Genomic DNA, 19,038 nt, shown 5'->3' with positions numbered 1-19,038 from the left:
GATTCTTTATTTTATTTTTTGTAACTTCAATGCTTGTTTCTGCATTCTATGCTAGTCCAGCAGCAAGGACAATGTGGCCTCATGGCATGTCTGTCTGTCTCCAGATCTGTGTACATGTTCTTTTCACCACTCTTTCTTGCTGCCATTGCAGATGGGACGGTATGTCTGAGACATTGCTTCCATGCTACAAGAATCTTTCAGCTCAAGCAGCAATGTATCATGTCTACTCTTTCTTATTCTTAGTAAGAAGTCACATCAAGAAAACATAAACAACCCTAGGAAAAAATTCAGCTACCAGAAAGCCAGAAGTACTTATGATAACAAAGACCTGCCCTTGAGAAAAGGTGCTCTTCAAGTAGGCATAATGACAAATAACCTCAAGCAAATACACATTAGGCAAGATAATAAGGCTACAATTATTCTGTTGCTCCCAAGTATTAGCATTGTCAGAGATGTCACTCTTTGAGTTTCCTAACACCTGAAGTACTTGTGCATCTGATCTTAATGAGCTCAGTAGTACAAAAAAGCTGTATGGCCAGGGGTTACACAAGTTAGAATGAGTGAATTTTGTTGCTCTTGTTAGTTCCGATAAAAAAAAAAAGCAACAAAAATTATAGAGGTAGAAAGGATGTTAGCAGTCCTTCCTCATTCCCACTTCCCTGTTTTTGAGCATGCAGAAATGAGAGGCTTCATGCCAGCATAAAATATTACTCACTGAAGAATCTTTCTAATAAATAAATTAAATAATGAAGGGGTGGGAAGCTCCTTCACATTTATGAATAGGAAGTGAATCAACAATGGCATGTTACTATTGATTTCATAATAATCTGCAGTAATTAATGAACTACTAGGTCAACTGGAAATCAGAAGTGAATTCTTTTGCACACACACACACTCAGAAAAGTAACATTACCAGTGGAAGTACTAGAAGATTATTTTATTTCAAAGGCTTATACTGGGAAAATAAACCAGTTCCAAATAATTGTCTAATATGGCTTTTCATGAAGGCAATACGTGAACTGGACTTGCACAAGGAGTCTTTTCTTAGCAGAATGTGGTGTGTTTCTACCTGACTTCTTCATTTTCTTTGCTGAGCAGGCCATCCATTATTTTGACATGTTTTATGGTGAGTAAGAATCCTTGATTGCTTCTGCATACCAAAAAAAAAAAAAAAAAAAAAAAAAAAGGAGGTTTCTTCAGTTTTCACATTAAAAAAAAAACAACCCAACCCTATCCTCAAAAATGTCAGAAGCCATTTAAATGTCATTGCTTGAGAAAGCACTCTGAAAATGCTCCAAAATGAGCTTTTCTGGAGATGTCAACTCTTGGAAAAAAAGTTAAAAAGTTTAAAAAATGTATCTGTCTAGCTACATTGTAATCACTTTCATACAGGTTTTACTTGTATACATAGGAGAAATAGATTAGATGAATGCTCAAAGCTATACTACTCCCAGAAGGAAACAGATCTCACAGAAAGAAATTTACAGGTTACTTCATAAGTAAGATTAATTGGATTTATTTCAGCTTGGCAGTCTTCTCATTTGTAGAAGCAGTGGATACAAAAATTGCTGGTGTAGTTTGCTGGTTTTCTTTGCTGAAATTTCTAATGCACTGGCAAAAAATGTTGAAATATTTTAAGTTGTGTCACAGCTTCATCATTTCTGTTTTAAATTCATCTCTAGTATTCTGAAAGCCAAATACTGAACCTCTGCATTACCTTGCATATATCAAGATGGCATTTTGGAAAATTAAGAGAAAAAACATTGTTCTTTCTGTACTGTGCCACATATTAGATATCATTATGGGGACCAGCAAAATTTTGAAGGGTTGTTTTTTACTGTTTAGATTAATAAATTTTGAACTCACTGCAAATAATTCAGATCCATTTCATATTTCTACGATGTTCTTTGCTGGAGAAACTACAGATCTTTTGTGAAATACTTTAACTGGAATATCCTTAGTGGTGGGCTGCTGCTGCTCCTAGAAGGGTAGTCTCAATTCATGAGTCTCTTATCTTTATTGATTAATTAGTATGCAATCCCAATGATGAATTGCACTATCTACTAGAAAACAAGGAAAGAAATCAAAAATTACAAGATAACATGTTATACAGATTTGTAAACATGTAAAAGCACATATAATATTTTGAATAATTTTTTAAAAATCCAGTTCTTGTACAGATCCCATTTCTGGGGTTGTTATGACTTACTGAGAAATATGAGAGATATTTAAGTATTTGTCTTTTATATCAATAATTCAATGTTTATCTTTAACGGTCTAAATTGAAAGAACTACTTCACCTTTCTATAACTCAAACTTTACAGATCTTCATTTTTTGGGAGGGCTTTCTCCGAAATTTTTCCACTTTATGGGTGTTCTTCCTCAGATGTGAATGTAGATCTGGATGTGGTGATGATGAGTGATGATGATGATGAGTGATGATCACCTCAGTAGCAAACACAGAAGTAATGAATATAACCTTTCTTCTAATACCACGATGTATGTGAGAAGATAGATACTAAATAATGCCAGGCTTGATCAGCAGGCTATAGTCAATGTTATGACATTCAGGAAAGCCAAATACTGGATTTTGCACTTGTGTCACAAAAACTCCATGCAGCAGTATGGACATGGGGGAGAGAAGCTGTCAAGTTATCTGGCAGAAAAAGGCATAGGGGTGCTTTCTGGCAACTGGCTGAACACAAGGCAGGAGTATGTCTTGGTGGCCAAGAAGACCAACGATAGCCTGACCTTCATCAGAAATAGTGCAGTCAACAGGACTGGGAAAGTTGATCCTCTGTGTGCAGCACTGATGTGGCCACATCTGAAATATCATGACCAGTTTTGGACCCCTCACTACAAGAGGGATTTGAGACTAAATTATTCCATTAAATTTTCACCGCTGAGTTTTGTGAGTGAAGAAGAAGGAATAAGATGAACCAAATGTGTTAGTTCTCAGATAAAGCAGATTAACAGTTTCAGATTGCTCTGCAGAGGCTTCTCTGGAAATACATGCGGTGTGCTTTCCATGTGCACAGGAAAGCTTTTTTGTTTGTATATTTATTTTTCATTTCTACATACATGTAAATCAGTCATGTTTACTCTTTGATATCTAATCTGAACATGAAAGATCAAGAATGTAACATAAGGGATTTTTTTGTTGTTGTTGTTTGTTTGTTTTTTAAATAAACTCAACCAACAATCGGAAACCCTCACTAACCAAAAGTTTGCATGTTTTATTTTTTTCCTTTATTTTTCCTATAAAATGGCATACCTGTATCAACAGGACAAGAGATGGGCACATATAGATGGCTCCCTGGATTAATTCAGTAGAAAAAAAAAACATTTTTATCAGATTCTCAACTGACAACAAATAAGAGCGCATTCATTTTACATCTAGAGCAAACCCACAGTCAGTATGTGTTACATTAATATTCCATGCAGTTTCTAGCAAATGTCTTTTCTTGAAGGTATCTGAATTTGAACCAAAATTCCAGTTTAATCCATACAAGATTTCATTTAGAAGTAAATCATATGGATGAAACTTCTTGTCAGAGGTCACTAAAGATCAGTTCAATTCACATTATCTAGTCTCAACTACTTACAATAATCCAGATTTTTTTCATTTTAGATGGAATAAATGATGGTGTCTTGTATACAGTTTTTGAGAAAAATGTTCAGGGTAATTAATTCAGTTTATATGTTTATAGTTGAAAAGCAGTATGTTTCACTTTTTTTTTAATTTTAAATTATTACTCTTTGTACATGAAGCTTTGCCATGACTGAGATGTTCTGGTTTGGCAATTTGATACCTAAAGAAAATAACTCTGAAACATTCCTCTTAAGCAGAAAATATCCTGTATCATTTGTTCATTCATATATAGTTTCCAACTTTCCAGACAGAATAAATGAGACTGTTAGTAATTTGAATTGTTCTGTTACAGGCAATTTAACATTTTTAGCATGCTTTTCATATATGGAGTTATTGTAAGTGTGGTCCAATAAACAGTACAGATTGCTTCTTTATGGCTTGTTTGTTGCAGGCTTTATTGATCTTTACACTTGACCTCGAAGCATAACAGGAAACTATAAGGAAGAACATTAAAAAGGAGAAATGAAAAATTTTAAATTGAACAGGCATCGAATGTCTTAGCCTGTGAGACTTGAGCCTACAAAAATAAAATTGTATGATGGTAAGACTTTGGCTGGCAACCAATCTAGAGAGCATGGAGCGGGTAAGAAACAATCCAGAACTCCTGCAGATAAGAGGAGATTGCTAATTCATCCTGTGTGCATCAACAGATGCACTGACTTGAATAATTATTAATTCCTTAAATGTATCAGCTGCAATCTACGTATAAAAGATACTGAAACAGAAGGTATGAGGATGATTACATTCTGAATTTCCCCACTCCTCAGCACCCCTCAGACTCATTCAGTCCCCTGCAGAAACAGCAGGCACTGATCTTTGATATTTTGCTTTTGTTTTTCAATATGCAAGCCTTATCTAACACGCTGAGTGACCCTGGCTCTGAAGACACAGTTTCTCATTGATTTATATGCTTTCATATGAGGTAAGTGTATGACATTGGCTACATTTTATCTACATTTTTCAAAGTTCATGAAACATTCATTGTTTTCATTATTGCCTGCTAATTCAGCACAATATGATGTTTGTAGTTCAGAAAATTTCAGAGGCCTGCATGGTACTTAGTTAGACAGAGCATTTTGTAAAAATCTAATCACACTGATAGTTTTTGCAAGTGTGTTCTTAGTGGTTTTGCAATTTATATCCGATTAGGTATGATTTCTGAAAGATTCAGTTCAAGTGTTTTGTCCAAATTCCTCTAGGATCTTTTTGGCAGAGAAAGGGATAAAACTTAATACTCCATAAGACAGTCAAAATTATTAAGCCGTATGATTGTTCTTTCTTCCTTGTAGTATCCCATTTTATTTACCGTAATCCTTTCAGCTCCTGAAGGAAATGAATGGAGAATCATTCTCTTCAAAGCAGTAACTTGCAATCTGTTGAATATGATGGCTGAAATGAATGTAATTATGTAATTGTGTAACAGTGGAAAAAAGAAAGAAAAACAAAACAGAGGAGAGAAAAGAATTAATGTATATGTACAACCTTAATTTCAGACTTTCATAAATCTGAACTGCTTGGCTTTCTGATATTTTCCTTCCATTATCTTCACCAAGTCACCTGGAAAAATTTCTGAAGGTGCAGTTGCCCATAAGTTACCATTTTTCATGCCATCCTTTACTTAGAGGCTGCTGTTTTGAAAGAAGTGCACGGTGCCACTTAGCAAGGCCAGGACTGTCCCCACGTATAACAGATGTTGTATGAGCAGCACTCATAGTATAGAGTCAGAATATAGTCAGTATATAGTCAAAATAGATTTTCATTTCACACATTTATGTAGTCCTGTTTGCTTTCCCTGCCCTGACATGGCGTGGAATGTTCATGTGCATTTGCTTGTCTTTGTTTCTCCTTGTTTCTTGATAGCAGATTCCTTCTGCAAATAATTTTGTTGTGATCTTACTAGTTATATTATTAATACTCTTGATGTTAATTTTTCTTCTTGTTTATTTCGCAAAAATTGACTCCAGTTTCTACCCTGTAGTAGCTACAATGAGAAAGACATAATCACTTTTGACCTGCTTTTCTGCCTTCTTCACACTGTCAGGTCTGACATTGCTGTGTATTCTTATGTCAATTTTCATTTTGTTATTCAGCTTCGACATAATTTTTGTGCTTTTCTATGAGTTCTTATTTAAGCATTTAAGTTTTCTTTCTCTGTAATACCTGTGCTTGAAGAGATGGTTGATTTTTTACAACAGACCTAAAATTGAAGCCCTACTAGGGATTAGTGACACAATACCTCTGTACAGGTGTTCAGCTCTTCTGTAGAAACTTTCCATTTCTCTTTTTTATCTGCAACTTTACAAGGCTGTTTATCTTTTTCTTATTGGCATTATTTTAGAAGTATTATTGGGGAAAATAATCATATCTTCTCAGAATAATACAATTTTTTATCGTTAATTTGTTTTGTTTTCCCTAAAGGAAAAGCAAATTTGCTCTTTAATCTTTTCCCTTGTTTTCCCTTCAAAGATGGTCACTAGTCTGAGGTGCTGAGTCTTGCTTGTTTGCCTTGGAAAACAATCTGATATCTTCAAACGAGACTGTAGGATAACTTGCAGTTTCTGAGCAAGCCCAGTCAGAGCATTTCAAGTCACAAATGACACTGAAAACATAGGGCAGGTTGCCTAATGCAAACTAAGTTTCTGTGACCAAAAGAATAAATCAAGTTGCATAATTATTCCAAAAACACTTTATAAAACTCTCATTAAAAATAGTTTCATCTACCTGGACTATTGTGATTGTCCATCTTCCATGTGAGAAAGACACAAATAGCACAAAAATTTTCTCTGCATAAATACCAGATGCTTTCTGTGCTCACATTACTTGTATTTCGTTCCACTGAAAAAAAAAAAATAATCTGAAAAGTTCCTCCTCCAGAATTTAGCCCATGTGTTCAATCTGACATGTGCAGATACTGCATACCTAGGAATGCTACAGCACAGATACAAACAACATATAACACTCTGGACCCCATTCTTCCTGGCCTTTTTTTTCCTTCAGCAATATTTTTAAAATCAGGAAATTCTCAGCAAGTTTACACATTATTCTTACCCCAGTATTAATGCACCGTGGTAAATTTTCATGTAACGTGCTCAACTATAAAGAGATAAAAATCTCCTTAGGGAAAAGCCAAAAACAGCAGATAATCTTTTGTGCTGTGCTTAATATATCAGCAGTATGTTGGTAGCACTTTTGTGTCATTTACTATGAAAGCCTGTTGACTTCAAACTTACAGTAAAGAGCATCATTTACAAGTGGTTTATCACATGCACACAAAAGTGGGAGAGAACACATTTTTGGTTTTGGCTCTCTTTTTTATTGGGTCCTTGCTATAACTATATGGCATCATTGATTAAAATTTTGATTTACAGTGCTGCAAGTAAAAGGACAACCAGCTTTGCTGTAATTTACTGTTTAATAAAACATTTAAAACTTCACCTATCAGTGAGACAATTCTGAAACAGATTTGTGCTCTTGTATATGCATGTAAGTCACCCAAAGTTCAGGTGAGGCCACATGAGATGATGTGCAAAAAATCAATATAGGGCTAACTTACAATTGCAGATAAAATACATCAGGGAAAGGACGACCCAAATTTGGCCACAATTAGGGAAAACATTGTCATGTTTTCCGTGATATAATTTATTGATTGGTGAAACCACTTTTTTCTTTTACTCTGAATGATTTAGGGTTAGATGCAGAACTTCTATTGAAGTTGGTGTCTAAACTAGCTGATTGTTTAGAAATTTTTATTTTATTACCATTCATCTATGAGCAGCCTGGAAAGACTTTGCCAGAATTGCAGTATATTGGTTAATATACAGAAAATAAATTACTCTGTAGAAGTAGATATTCTATGTCAGATTATTTGTTATTACACCTTTAATTCAAATGGCATTCTAGTCAGAGAGAGGTAGATATTTTTCACTGGAATCCACCACCAGTGCCGAAAACAATTAGCAAACACTACTTTCTGTAATTATTTTGCTTCCACGTTTTGTGCCTTTTTCCAGAATTTGTCCTTGTGAGACTTCCTAGGAATGTGCTTCCAAACAGAAGACAGTTTTATGTATGCTTGTGTGTGCTTTGGGATGAATGAGGAATACAGGGTTGAGAAGAGCAAAAATAGATGAGATCCGTATGGCTAGGGAATGCTAAAGGATCTCATATCCATTTTTGCACTGTAAATACTGCAGTAGACACTGTAAATAGCTATCTATCTGCAAATTACATAGTGGATGGCTCCTTGAAATCCCTTGTCCTTTGCAACTCCGCTTTGTTTGTAAGCTCTAATCATTTGTTATGGGAGCAGCTGTCATGACTGCTGTAGGGTAGGAAAATCTGCAAAACAAACAGTGCTATTTTATGCTCTTGTGAACTTTAGCTCAGGTTCTTCCTCCCCAGTCAGCACAGAACTCTTTAAAGATGAAGGGTAGTACCAGATGGAAGAATTTGATGGAAATAAAAAATTCAGCAAAATCCTTGAAAAAGAAACAAAGTTGTAGTAGATTTCATCAGAATGAAAAGGAAATGAAGGCTACGTAGAAAGTCTAAACACTAAAAATCTGAGAGGAAAGGGACCTATAGAAGAACTGACATCTATAGTGCCTAGGTAATAAAGGAATATTCTCCCTGCTGATCTTTTGAAGGTGTGTCAGCATCAAAGGTTTTCTCAGCAGGCAAGGCAATCTGACAGGAAGGAAATAAACTACCATTAAACTAGAAGTGCAACGGAGCAATCTTTGTAAACACTTTTCCATATCAACACTTAAAAATATTATTGATCTGTGAAGATAGACATAAATTAACTAAGAAGTTTTGTCTTTGACTGTTCTAGTTTGTCCTTCAAAGTAAAACCAAGAAGACAGACGTAGAGAGCTTATTTTAATTACTTACTGAATTTATTTTTTAAGCACAAAACAATGACTAGTTTAGACTTGCCAACTTATATGGGAGACATTTTGTGTGGGGTTTGGGGCCAGTTGGGATGTTCATTATATTCTGCATAAGAGCAAAAGCTCTTTGATTGTTCCCCAGATCTTGTATTGCTGTGTAATTTGTTTTGAAAATGAATACCTATTATTTAGAATGAAAGCATACTGGATACTTATGAGGAATTTCTAAAGACATTTTTCCTACAAGGAAAAAGAAATAGCTAATATTTGAAAATTGCTTAAATATGAACTGATTGGATACCAGATTCCCTCATCCTTCTATCAGATAAGGCAGGTCTTCCACAAAGCAACAAATTGAAGTGGAAAAAGGAAGACTGTTAGAGCAGAATGCTGTATTTTACACATGAACCAGTACTGCTAACTTTGCAGACAGTACTGATCAAGAAGATTACTTGTACTTTCCTGTTAGGTAGAGAAAGCCTTTATTACACTGTCTTGTACCTAGTAGAGGTAACCTGATAGCTAATTTTATACTATTACATTTGTGATAGCAGTATGTTCTGTCCTGGCTAGTTTTTCTTGTTGAGAAGCAAGGCAGATTCATCTGGACTACATACTGTACTACTACTGGTTCATACTGCTAAAGAAGGCATCCCTGGAACCACTGCAGGACTGTAAACCTGTTCATTTTGTTCTTTATTCCTGGTTTGAACAACCTGCCTTTCGATAGACTGTTTGATACAGGGGAAGCATACCATTATAGCTGTAAGAGTACAAAATCACCCTATAGCAAAAATGCAGCAAAGGAATAATAAAGGTATGTGTAGCTTCTATGGGTATATTTTAAAAATATTCTAGAAGGATCCCAGTTTAAATTGCCAGTTGTGCTACAGGCAAATGCATTCTCCCTTCCTGATCCAGCCAGGACTGATTAGATGATGGATGATGACTGGTAATGATGCATTGGCAGAAATGAGTGCACAGATGCATACAGTAAAGCTAGAAAATAGCTTCTCTCACTACTTATCTCTGTAGTTAGTTACCAGTTTACCTTCTGGGAAAAAAAAATAAAAATACACATCTGTTCACAATAACTAGGAAAAAAAAAATGATTTATTTAAAAATCCAGCATAAGAACTTCAAAAACTAATTCTACTTTGCTGCAAGAATTTATGGCAAAAGAAAGTGATGATAGAGCCTTCAAATGGGATACAGGCATTATGGAGCAATAGCAAGTAATAAAGAAGGAAAATCAGCTCACCCTTTCTGATGCCCAGTGACAGATTGAAAGAAGTGCCACCTCCATCCAGTGAAATACTGTTCCCTCAGTGCTAACCCTTAAATGAGGGTGAGGAGGGATCAATGCTGGCTCTACCCCTTCCAGTCCGTCAGATGCACTGCTTGCACCTGAGCTCCCTGGGTTAGCAATGCCTTCTCCCCTGGTGCTCAACCAATGGTTCAGGGCTGTGACCTGACAACTCCACTGCAAATATCTATCCAAGATGCTTTTTAATCCTACTGAAGAAATTGTGATACACGTGCGTACATACACGTGTGTAAGTATGAAAATATCAATGAAGCACCACGAATGAAAATCTTAATTGAATTCAAACGTCACTTCAAATTAAAATTGTGTCTGTGTTATACTGACACAGGCGCTAATTTGAAATTTCCTGTGACAGAAAAAGAAATTAACTCTTTTTGCGTGCGCAACATTTTAGCATTTTTCTAATCAGTTGTTTTACAAATGCGAGGTATAATAATTTCTGCTTTGAATCACCTCAATTATGAATTTCAAGGGCTGTGTTCTTCTTCCATTTTAGAATAACTTCTAATGTTATCTTAAGTAAATGCTTGAGCAAGGGCAATTATTAAATTGAGTTTAACTTTAGATCGAACAAAAAATGGTGGCGTGAAAAGTATTTTCTGGGCAGGGCAGAGCTTTTGCAGTCATTTTGCAAAACTGAGAATAGTAGCATTTTAGGAGCGTGGACCAAAGCTCCAAATACATAAAAATATGTCTCAGTGTTTTCCAGTCCATAAACGTTAACTAGTGGACCAAGAAAAACATATATATGAAAAAACAGCTTGTTGGCTCAGTTCCTAGAATCTCATTTTTGCTTTCTGCTCTTCACGGTGTACTGGATTTTCATTCTGCTTGTGCATAGCTTAGACTCTTAAGGTGAGTAGAGTGACTTCTATACATCAGTACATAAGACCTGTTATTGGACACAATTTGAAACTGTTAAAAGCCCTTTGTATAAATCAGTGAAAAAAAAAATGAAAGTAACCTCTAATAAATTGTATCACTATGCATTCTGAAGTAAAAAAAGACCAGTGGTTTTTACTATACTTAGGTATAAATAATATGTATTACTCTTTATTCAGTAGAATATTTTTGAAGTAGCTGTTCTATATTTGGATATTATGTCATTTCCCTTCTCTGAAAACATTCTTATTTTTATTATTTTATTAAAAATGAAAGTACCAAAACGGGAAGGACTGCTTGTTTTTCCAGGGCAGGAATTTTTATTAAAAAAATAAAAAGCTACTAAGGTTACAGAAGATTTCCTTTAAATTATGCCATAAAGAAAAGGGGTTTTATCCTAATTTCAGAGCCCTCATTTTAATTTAGTAAATGAATGGAAATGACAACAGAATGTCTACGACAATAATCAGTTTCCTTGAAGGAGAGTAAGGATTGGATCAAGTTCTCCATTACAGACGAAAGAAGTCAAAAAGTCCAAAAAGCCTTTTGCTTAATTCTTATCTTTAACTAAGTATGAATATGATAAGTACAATACAATAGTAATTTGATCATATCAGATTGTAGGAATAAAATAGAAGACATATTTTTGTCTTCAGTGTTTCAGCTGAGACATGATAAAGCAATATCTTCTGTAATTTTGATTTCTGTGTTGTGCACACTTACATGAAATTATTGACATTTGTGTGAAAATGGCTCTGTGTTTATGATCGTGAAAGAATCATATAAAGTTGTACTTTGAATCACTGTGGTTAACATGAAAGCATCTGCTCTGCAAGATACTTACTATCAATCCCTAATTCACTGCACTCTTGCAATAGCAATAATAATTTCCATGAGAAAACAAATATTTAGACAAATGTGAATTTCCAATTCCTAATGTATCACTGCACCAAAGGAAAGAAGAAATGGGAAGGGAAGTGAACTATATGATTTAATATTACGATTGCTACAGTAATATAAAGGAATGTAACCCTGGTCTTTCATTTCCCTAAATGATTTGCTGAAATGTCATTTTAATGACAAATATGTCAGAAGTCTGGTTGTTTTTTTTTTTTTTTTTTTTTTTTTTTTTTTTTTTTTTTTGTCAAATTGCAATTCTTTCTTCCTGATGTGGAGTTTCAGTCCATTTGAAAGAGCTCTCAGACATTTCCTGAAAGGATTCCCTCTTTTAATTTGCTACCTCTTTTATAGATGGACTGGTTGTTCTACAGCTGGCACTGTTATTGCACAGACCCATTTTAGTAATCTACAACAGCCATCTGTGCAACCTCAAAACCCTACCAGATAAATTGAAGCATTTTTACAGTCCAAAGTTGTATACTTATGGTTTGAGGTGGACCAGGGATTAGGATTTAATGGGAACGTAAAGTTATACTATCACGAAAATAATGGCTTTAGAGTCACTGCTTCCATGTATCAAATGAATGTTCCAGTTCTGTTCATTAAGCATATTAAGTAATTTTAAACTAATCTAATTTTATTGAGAATATTTTGACAAATATAGCAAATTATTACAATGCTGTGGTTTTCTAGGCATCTTTATAAGCAGCTTTATAATTTCATGTAGTCAAAGGCTCAGACAATTCAATACAAAAGTTGATTGTGCCTTGAAATAAATGCTGTGTTAGGGGAAAAAGGAATGTTCAATTCTCTGTATCCCATATGAAGCTGTTTCTAAGTGGACAGCATGACATACAATTGATAAGTATTTTCCCCAAGCAATTTTCTTCCTTTCATTTAGGCATGAAGGATAGGAAAACTACTGAAAAAAACTAACTTATGAAGTTGGAATTCATTTTCTTTTTCTTTTGAGCATCACTGTGTTTCCTAAAATATAATTAATTGTAGTGTTTTTCCTTTTCTTCCTTTTATTTTATTTTTTAAATCATGTTTTTCACCATCCTGTCAAACTTAGTGTATTTTGCCTAGAGGTGAGGTTTGCTGCTATATATGAGCAACAAATAGCTGCATTCTGTTTGTTGAGACGTGCTGGTAAAACAGCATAAAACATAGTTAGGTATTCTGTCTGCCTGACAAAAGCTACAGATTTAGAGGACCATGGTATATTATTCATAGTTATGCTTAGTTATGCTCTTCCTGATACTGAAAAGCAATGAGAATTTCAGTGGAGATTTATCTTAAATAGTTACTGAGCTCCAATTTTACCGAAATTCTGAGTTTGTCTTGATAAAAATGAGCTTTCTTTTGCTCAGATCAATGAGCCCATGCATTCTCACTAAAAGTAGGCAAAGCCATTAAAATCATTTTTGGAACTTTTTTTTTGCACTGGCTGATGATAACAAGCTTTGTGTCTCCAGGTTCCCTTAGGGGAAGTCAATAAATGACCAGGGAAATTATCCTTGTCCCTTTCCTGTGTTTCCTTGCCTCAGGGTCTCACAGCACAGATTCCTCAGGGTAAGAAAGATATAATGGGAAATACAAGGTGTCTTTTTTCTATATAAGTTCATAAAGGAAAAATACGATGTTTTCTCCTGACATGCTGGTTACCATTTGGCACTTGGTTTCAGCATTGTCTTTTATTTACTGTAGTTCAGCACTCTCTAAATTTTAGGAAAAGCAGAAAAAAAAAAAAAAAAAAAAAAATCTAAAAATCTAAAAATCTTCTATGTATTTGTGTTGTGGCTTAAGTTTGAGATATTGACAGGATTACAGTACTACATGGAAAACTAACAGATGATAGCTATATCTGGGCGAAGTATTGGTGAATACCTTTTTGCTAAGCTTCACATGTGTGGGTTTTTTTCCTGTCCATTTTTTAAGTACCTATAATGATTTTTTCACACAGGACCGAACTCAGAAATTATTTTTGATGACGTTGCTTGTTGCACTTCATATTATAATGTGGTATATCATGCATGGATTTTTCTCCTGTGTCTAGATTATGCACAAATGATTGCAAAGACTCCAATGCATGAAGACAAATTCTCAGAATTCTCTTCTTTTATAGCTTGACCTTAAAAAACAAGGAAATTACTGGCAGCTAAAGATGTCACCACAGGCAGAAAATCCTAAGTCTACTTTCACTGTAAGGGATACAACTTTTAAGGGACTGTTTAGGATTATTTTTATTTATTTATTTTTTCCAGGGGGAAAATGAGAAACGGTGTTCACAGAGTGTGCTTATGTGGTCTACGTTATGCCACAATAAAAGGATTAAGGATGTTTTCTGTCATTAATGCCTAACTTTATGAAACTTGCTGGTTCACGTAAAAAAAAAATAGATGCTGCTTTTATGACAAAGTAGAAATCCTACATATCCCATATAAATAGCATTGGAATGTCAGATTAGGGCAATCCCCAAAATTGTCTAAAAAAGTCTGGCTGCTTATTGAAACACTGAACCACAGCAGGTATGCTATTAATCCTGTCATGATCTCAACTACTGTGCAGTTGTAAAAGCACAGTCTCAATCATAGTCCTCTGCTAGAGAGATATTAACACTCTGTGCAATTACAAGTGGTTTCATCATTATGAAATGTCACTTACTTTAATTCTTATAAAATGTCATCATATTTGAGGATTACAACAGAGTTTCAAAAACATTTGGAGTGTAAATTGGACTTTGTATTTAATCATAAAATACTGCTTGTAACTACTATAATACTATCTCAGTACTAAAGTGAAAAACCACCTTGTCTGTATTACTCTGCTTGCTTACACACCGGCAAGTATTTGCAAAGTTTGTTGCTGGTGGACAGTTATCAGGAGAAGAATATAAAATAAGTGTATGGAATTGCTGAGTCACAGCCTCAACCACTGACTGATAACCTGAGGTAAGGACTAGATCAGCCATGGGAGCACAGGTGAAGGCAATTCAGCTTCGTGACCTGAAGGCTCCACCTCTCCTGGACTCCACTTAAGGGCTGACTGCCACGGGGGAAGAATCTGTTTTTGGACATCCTCCCTTATGGAGTCTCTCATGGGGAGCCTGAATCTTCAAGTGTGGGTGAGCATTCCTCCTCTGTTTGTTTCTTTCCGTTTCTCCATGATATTCTTTCTAACAGTAACAATGGCAATATAATATCGAAAACCTTTCCCAGATAATTCTGATCTACTGTTAAAAAGTGAAAACTAGCTTAAAATTAATGGACCATTTATTAGAGATTCGTATCTTCACAGTTTTCCGTATTGAAATATTTGTGGTAAAAAAGATAAAAAATAAATCATAATATTTTTCATAGATTTTGGTTTTACGTGTTCTGAGAATTGTAAGTCTTGTTTATAGGATACATTCCCATTGATTTATTAAACGATTCTACAAATAACATCTTAGGGAGCAGCAAAATCATACAGTTTAACACTAAGGTGACCTTTATCTGAAATGTACATATTAAAAAAATGCATGGTTTATATAAGTGTAACTGTTATTGTTTAGCTGCATGAAATAATTATTTCTATTTACCCAATAAACATTTCCAATCTGCTGTATTTCATGCAGATTAATTGGCAGCAAAAGCAAAAAAGAAAAACAAACCAAAAATCTACACCATGCAGTATAGTCATGTCTTTAATGCTTTGATGATAAAATATTGAAATAGCTTAGAAATAAATTCTGCTGAGGTCATCTTTCCGAAGTTTCCTTCTCGTACAGTTGATTTTACTTTAATGTTTTCATCACTTTCATCTTTTTTTTTTTTTCCTGGCTGTTTTGTTGACATTTACTTGAGTTCATATATCACCACAGAATGACAAAATTTATGATCATTGTTTATGTTGTGTATTTCACAACGTAATTTCACAGCTCTCTTTTCATAATTTGTTGCTTAGATTACAATTTTGTCAGCAAAATAAAATACGAAGTCATAAAAAGGAATTATGTTGTGGCTCTAGAAAATGCTAATCATTAGATGGTTGGGGAGATTAGGAATAGAGAGGTGACTAGAGTTTGAATACTGCTATGTAGAAGAATGAGTATGGAAAGGAAAAAGACAAAAAAAAACAACCAAGAAACATGCACAAGAGAGCGTGATACATCCTTAAATGATTCCTCCTGACCAGTATTGCTTTTACTGTACCTAGAAGAATAATATCTATTGTCATGTGAGAATGCTGCAAATGTACTTTCCCTGAAGGAAATTACATAGATGAGTAAAGTTGCATATTGAGCGTTTCTATTTGCAGTTACTAAGATAAAAGTTGCTACCATATGTTACACTGGCATAAAGTAAGGATTTCTCTAAAGCCAATGAAATAATTCTAACAGATAATACTTCTGAACCTTGTTTTTGTTTTCCCCCTTTAGAAAATGCTGATTTGGGCACAGATGTGGTAACTAGTAAGGATTAAAAAAAAAAAAAAAGGATTTTTTTTTTTCTGAATTGTCTGTTAATACTGTCCACCTGATCAGGGGAAGCCTGTTGAAGAGGTCTTCTTGCATCAGCTACAAGAAGCACTGCACTTGCAGGCTCTCATCCTGATGGGGACTTGCAGATCACAGAATCACACAATGGCCAGGGTTGGATTCATGAAGGGTCATGAATCTCAAAGCCCCTGCCACGTGCAGGGCCACCAAGCTCCACATTTAATACTAGACCAGACTGCCCAGAGCCCCATCCTAGCTGGCCTTGAACACCTCCAGAGATGGACGGGGCATCCACAGCCTCTCTGGGCAGCTGTTCCAGCACCTCACCCACTCTCATAGTAAAGAACTTCCCCCTGACATCCAACCTAAATCTTGCCTCCCTCAACTTCAAACCCTTTCCCCTTGTCCTGCTGTTATCTACCCTTTCAAAGAGTTGATTCCCCTCCTGTTTGTAGGTTCTCTTTAGGTACTGAAAGGCTGCAATGAAGTCACCCCATAGCCTTCTTTTCTCCAGGCTGAACAAGCCCAGCTCCCTCAGCCTGTCTTCATAGGGAGCTGCTCCAGTCCCCTGATCATCTTAGTGCCCTCCTCTGGACCCTGTCCAACAGCTCCCTGTCTTTCTTGTACTGGGAGCTCCAGACCTGGACTCAGTGCTGCAGATGGGGCTTCACAAGAGCAGAGTAGAGGGGGACAATCACCTCCCTGTCCCTGCTGGCCCCCCTTCTTCTGATGCAGCCCAGGATATCATTTGCTTTCTGAGCTGCAAGTGCACACTCCTGGCTCATGTTAATCTTTTCATCCATCAAGACTCCCAGGTCCTTCTCTGCAGGGCTGCTCCTTCTAGTCTGTATAGATGCCTGGGATTCCTCTGGCAAATATTTGGATGTCTGCTGGGAAAGCAACACAGGGGCCTGCAAGCAATATGGAAGGCTACTAAAGTACTGAGGGTAACTTCCTGGTGCAGGTACTGAGCAGGCTAATCAGAAGTGAAGTGGTACTGAACCTGGTGCTCACCAATGCAGAGGTGTTAAAAAGTGTTAAAATTGGAGGCACCCCAGACTGTAGTGTCCATGCAGTGGTTGAATTTATGATCTTGAGGAATATGGGCCTCGTAAAAAAGCAAAGACAGGAGCTTGAAGTTAAGAGAGTGAACATCTATCCGTTTAAGGAATTTCTGAATCAGATACCCTGGGAAATTGTCCTTAGGGACATAAGAATGGAAAAGGGCTGGCAGCAATTTAAGTATTGAAGAAATGCACTTTGTTTTATATTCAGTCTCAGAGCAAATTCCAAAGCAGCTTGTTAGTGTGTTGCCTAGCTTGAGTATCCACAAAAGATCATGCAAAAGCTTAACAGCTACCTGTACTATAAACATCTACATTCATTCTGCAACAGAAATGAAATTTGAATCCTTGTTTCGCTTCTAGGGGCAGAATGATTTTGCAAATTGTTCAAAAATTGTGTTGCACAGTAAGCTATTGGCAATGAACCTACCTAGTTCTCATTTTCCAGTTTTCCTCTGTTCCTCTGTTCTTTCATTCTTCTCACTTTGTAAGCAGAGGTGAATTAGGAATAGAGTCAAAAAAACAGCCTCCTAACAACAACTTCTTATTTGAATAAGAATAACAAGAGCTAACTTGTGCAGGCTACAAGGTACAGTAATGAGAATTAGTGGTTACTTGAGAGTACAGGCTAAATAAGGCCACTTTATCAAATCAAATATGATCTATGTGAAATATAGTTCTCTTTACAAATGCAGTAGGAACCTGTCAGTATTTGTACTTTAACCAGGATGCAAATGTTAGCACTATATTTTATTCAATACTAAAAATGAAGTATATTTAAGAGTCCAGTGAAGTGCACTAAGATTTAGTAGAAAATAATCATGCTACAGTCAACACGTCAAAAAGATTCGTTGTTAATAAGCAGAATTAAGCAAGTCAAAATCTCTTCACCTCTTAATCTAGTGAAAGTTGTTGATTTATATGTAGTGAAAATACTCGAACTAATAGGTAAAAAAAGACTTGGACTTTTATTTGCTCATGTAAGTGCATAAAAGAATGTTCCACCTGGCATGACACAGGAAATAGTTCAGCACTGAGCACCAGTACAAGCAGTCAAGCAACTATAAACTGTAAAGAAGAAAAAGAGCAAAATAATAGTTGTTTACTAGCAATATTCTCTGTGCACCCAGACCCTGAAGTAATTACAGAAAGGGAAAATTCTATTAAACAAAGAATTGTCTTGTTCACTCTAATATTGCAGAAACCTGCATATTTTATAGTTTTGGCATGCCCATAATTTCAGCCCTCATTCTTTTCTTGAAATCTTGTTAAACCTTACGTGCTCATCTTTCGCTTTTAATTCATTCAATTTAGGATATTGCATAATGGCAACAAATAGATAACAAAGTAGAATTATACTTGCTACATTTTATTCCTATTTGCATTTTTAAGGCCTTTAGTTTCTGACTCTCTGCCAGTAGAAATTTGCTCTTTTTGCCTTAATGAAATCATTTTTTTCCCTGCCTTTTTGAACGCAATCATACAAGGATTTTGCAAGTTCACTACAGGATTTAATTTATCTTTCAGAACTTCTGTTCTGGGTTAGAGCTGAGATACCTCACCATTTAAAGGGTAATTATCACGTGAAGTGTGTTGTGTAGGCTTTGCTTCAACATGCTTCATCTTAGCTTTCTCTTTCTTCTGAAAGAAATTTGAAGGTAAAGTACTGTTAGTAAGCCATGTTAATTTTGTTGTCCATTTTACTTGCAGATGACATTTACTAACTTGATATAAGTCTACTTATTAGTAAACAAGGCTTCAACATTAGTATTGATAGAGACAGCTGATGTGAGTTTTCTGCTCTCAGCACACAATTCCTCCAAATTATACTTCTTCAC

The 19,038-nt window shown here is 35.5% G+C and overlaps 1 long non-coding RNA gene across 1 annotated transcript in view; it reads left to right on the top strand.

Moving 5' to 3' along the window:
* Window positions 1–19,038, top strand: part of LOC128084391 (uncharacterized) — an 89,984-nt gene that overhangs the window by 26,039 nt on the left and 44,907 nt on the right. The window contains exons 4-5 of the long non-coding RNA XR_008208503.1: window positions 4,044–4,379; window positions 4,502–4,574. This is a non-coding gene — a long non-coding RNA (uncharacterized LOC128084391). The remainder of the gene's footprint in view (window positions 1–4,043; window positions 4,380–4,501; window positions 4,575–19,038) is intronic.

The sequence above is a fragment of the Tympanuchus pallidicinctus genome, unplaced genomic scaffold, assembly GCF_026119805.1.
Source record: "Tympanuchus pallidicinctus isolate F22 unplaced genomic scaffold, pur_lepc_1.0 scaffold26, whole genome shotgun sequence".
NCBI lineage: Eukaryota > Metazoa > Chordata > Aves > Galliformes > Phasianidae > Tympanuchus > Tympanuchus pallidicinctus.
The sequence above is the reverse complement of the archived record's forward strand: the minus strand, read 5'-3'. Positions and strand labels throughout refer to the sequence as shown.